This window comes from Acyrthosiphon pisum, chromosome X (assembly GCF_005508785.2).
Source record: "Acyrthosiphon pisum isolate AL4f chromosome X, pea_aphid_22Mar2018_4r6ur, whole genome shotgun sequence".
NCBI lineage: Eukaryota > Metazoa > Arthropoda > Insecta > Hemiptera > Aphididae > Acyrthosiphon > Acyrthosiphon pisum.
The window spans coordinates 7042398-7046129 of NC_042493.1; the positions used below are offsets into that span (position 1 = coordinate 7042398).

Sequence of the window (3732 nt, forward strand, 5' to 3'; positions counted from 1 at the left end):
AAATAAACACGAACAATTGTAGGTAAATGAAAATTTCACTGAATGTTATACTTCCCATTTTTCTATACACCATATTATTTTGAAAAATATTTTGATTGTCATAATGCAATTTCTGGGTGCTTATAGCTTTTATAGTACCTAATTAGTAATAAATTTATATCATACTTGATAAAGTTATAGGACTGCATTTTAACGACGTGGTTGTAAGAATATCTGGGTATGGGGCTATAATTAATTGTCAAACTATAATAATATGTACCTAGGTACCTAATAAATAATAATATATCACACTAAAAATACATAGTTTACACAGTCATACGATCGTATTTAATTTATATTTTATTGGTGCTGACCGAAATAGAAATATGACCACCGTTGTTTGCTATGTAAACGTTGCATCGTAGACACTTTTTTTTTTATCCGACAGTATTGAGAAAGAAGAATTAAAAATCGTATGAGTGCCGTCTGTGGTTGAAACTTTATCCTGGGAACAAACTACGTCGTTTATTATGACTGACAAACGGACTATAAAGCAATCGACGGCAAATAAGTTGCAACAAAAAAAACGATGCGTGACGCAGAGAAATTGCGAAGACGTATCAGACGATCTTACCGACGCTTTGGCTGGTGTTAGCGGTCAAGTAGAAATGAGACGTGGCCGCCGATCCGGGAGGCGTAGGTCAAGGAGGAGCCGTCGCCGTCGGGGCAGGAGACGTAGCGTAAGCGGTACCGAAGGAGACGACTACGATACGGCTTCAGACACCGAAGAAGACGACGATGACTCGTCAACGATGGACGCGTCTTCCCGGAGGAAATCGAGAAGGCGGCGGAGAGGCAGTCGGCGACGTCGCCGACCATATCAACCCAGTGGTAGCGACGACGATGATAACTCCGACGCAGAGGCTATTGATGCAGAGACTACAGATGACGCTTCGTCGACTAGCGGTGGTGGTGGTAACATCCTCACGACGGCAGCCGCCGTGTGTGGACGTCGCCGGAGGAGGAGGAGGAGGAGGAGTAAGTGTGTAGCTAGACGTCCAAGACGACGATCCACGGGGTGCAAGAAGAGGAGAAGGAGGAGAAGGAGAAGTAGCGGTAGTTCCTGTGTCACTGGTCTAGCCTGTGACTTGACAGAGGTGAGTGGAACAGCAGGTCACAGGTGCACCACGACAAATAGCACTGAACCGGACACAGCAGATCGCACTTAGTGAGATGTCTATAAAACCGGACTTGGAGTCCCGTCTGTCCTCCACCTAAATCGATGAACATCACCTTTCCAATTCGTGTTTATTGTCCAGACATGTTTAATCGTAAATAAAAATCCAAATTATTTTTTAAATAAAAAACCAAATGGTGTAAAAATTTGAACTTCAAAAGTTCATAACAATTCAATTTGACTTTTAGGTAGACATTTTTTTTTTGATAAAGGTAGGCATACTTATGAGGAATCTGAAATTAAATTTTCAAAGATTAGATTTAAAAATAAAAATGTTTATGAATTTTTAACTCAAAATAATTTGCACATTTTCGTAATTCTTACGTATTTTGTCAAAATTCAAACTTTAAAATGCTAAAAGTTTAAATGCTTAAAAGAATGGTGACTATGTATTTTTAATACTTTTGAACTCCCAATGTAAAGTTTTTTTTTGGAATATTAATTAAATGTTATTGGCATTTATAAAATAAAAAAAACTAAAAAAATTGGAAAATAAAAATGTCCATAATGTCAATAATGTATAGAAAATGCTAATATAAACATTCAGTGAAAATGTCATGTTCATATTTACGATAATTTGTTTTAGATCGATTTTGCGTAAAATTTCCCGTTTTTCCTTAATTTTTTTTGTTTTTTTACCGGCGTTTTGAAAATACTAAGAATTTTTCTTTTCTTCCCCTAAAGTAACAACTAGATTCAATTTCCTATCAGAAAAGTGCTGTTAATAAAATCTAAGCATTTTTACTGTACTAAGAGGTGATGACAGACTCAAATAAAAATTTAAAAAAAACACACATAATTGTAAATTCAATTCATTAATCGCTCCAAGTTCAGCCTGCTGAACTTGGGGCAGCCAATGGTAAACACGCGTCATCGTCAGGCACAGATGGTTGGCAAATCGTCTGCTGTAACTAATACATGCCGTTCTTTGTGATACATTAGAACACCTGTCGTCATCTGCCAGAACCACAATAACGGATGCGGATCATATATCAAGTCAGATTAATTACTCTTACCCAGTGGCGTAGACATGATTTCTGAAAGGGGGGATCAAAAAAAAAAAACGACAGCTAAATGGGAGGTGAAAAATGAAAAATCTTCACCCTCTCAAAACTTTTTTCTAAGGTACCTACTACCTAGTAAAATAAAATTTTATACTCGATATACCAAATGCTGCAGTTGCACAGACGTCTGATAGCACTGCTGATTTTGTAAATGCGGGTACAATTATTATAAACTACGTTTTTCTTTGATAATTGATAGGTGCAATCAATAATCAATAATCCTATGAGTGTTTCTTTTTTTAGATTTCAGTTAAATTAGTTGTATGTATACGCAATGAACTAAACCCGTAGATGCCGTGGCGATAATGATTTCTCATAACTTAATAACGATAATATCCGATAACATTTTAAACACAGACACACAGTGGAACTGTGGAAGTATAGGCCATTTAGTTGAGCCTACATACGTCATACATATTATATATTTATACCAGTGGCGCAATTATCGGGAGTGTTGGGTACTTGGGTGTGCAATTCATAGGGACCCTCGATTTTTGGAGCCCCGAGATCTCATATACGATATTCCTACTATAATGTGTAATACAATAATAATTAAATATTAATACAATTAATATAATATAATCTATTAATCTATATGTATATATTATAAAATAGAAGCACCTTTTTTGTATGTACGAGCATATCTCGAAAAGAACTCTACTTATTTTAATACGGTTTTCACTAGTAAATCTGTCGAGTCACGGGGAAGGTTTTAATGTATAATAATTTTGTTGAATGAATTGGGTGCCGAGTGGACGAAAATAATAACAATCTATGTCTATATATACAGTATGTCCCATAAGTCCCGTATCACCCTTAATATCTCCATGGGAAATCAATACATTTAAACGCGGGTTTTTTTACAATACTAAGTATGAAAATTCTGATTGACTGGCATAAAATTCAATTTTTTTTTTTAAAAATTTAAAAATTCAAAAAAATTTTTTTTATGCATTTAAGAATTTAAAATTTGTAAGATAGCCATTTTGTTTATTTTTAAAACAGTTCAAAAAAAAAAATATATAAAAATTGAATAAAAATTGACCAAGTTAGAGCAAGTTATGTTTTTGAATAATTATAATAATAGTTGTTACCTATCAAAACACGAATTACTCGATTTAATCAATCTCGATTTTTTATGTATGATTTTTTATGTTAATCTGTAAATATCTAACTATTAGTGGAGCTTTTAGGAAAGATTAAAATTAAAATTCAGATAATATTTTTAACAATAAAAAAAATTTATTACATAAAAACGAAAATTATGTATTACATTTTTTTTTTATAAATGTTCAAAGTGAGCTCCATTATTTGTAACACAGAGTTCAAGTTTTTGGACCCACGCGTTTTTAACATTTTCTAATGTCCCAGGTAAAATATTTTGAATATTTTGTTCAATTTTGTGACGGAGATCAGGCAATGAATATGACGGATACACAGATTTTTCAATAA

General features: G+C 33.8%; 1 protein-coding gene across 1 annotated transcript in view; it reads left to right on the forward strand.

Annotated features, from left to right (window-relative positions):
* The window catches only part of LOC103308338 (myelin regulatory factor), a 197241-nt gene that overhangs the window by 4148 nt on the left and 189361 nt on the right, over positions 1-3732 (forward strand). The gene's annotated exons all lie outside the window — the stretch shown is intronic.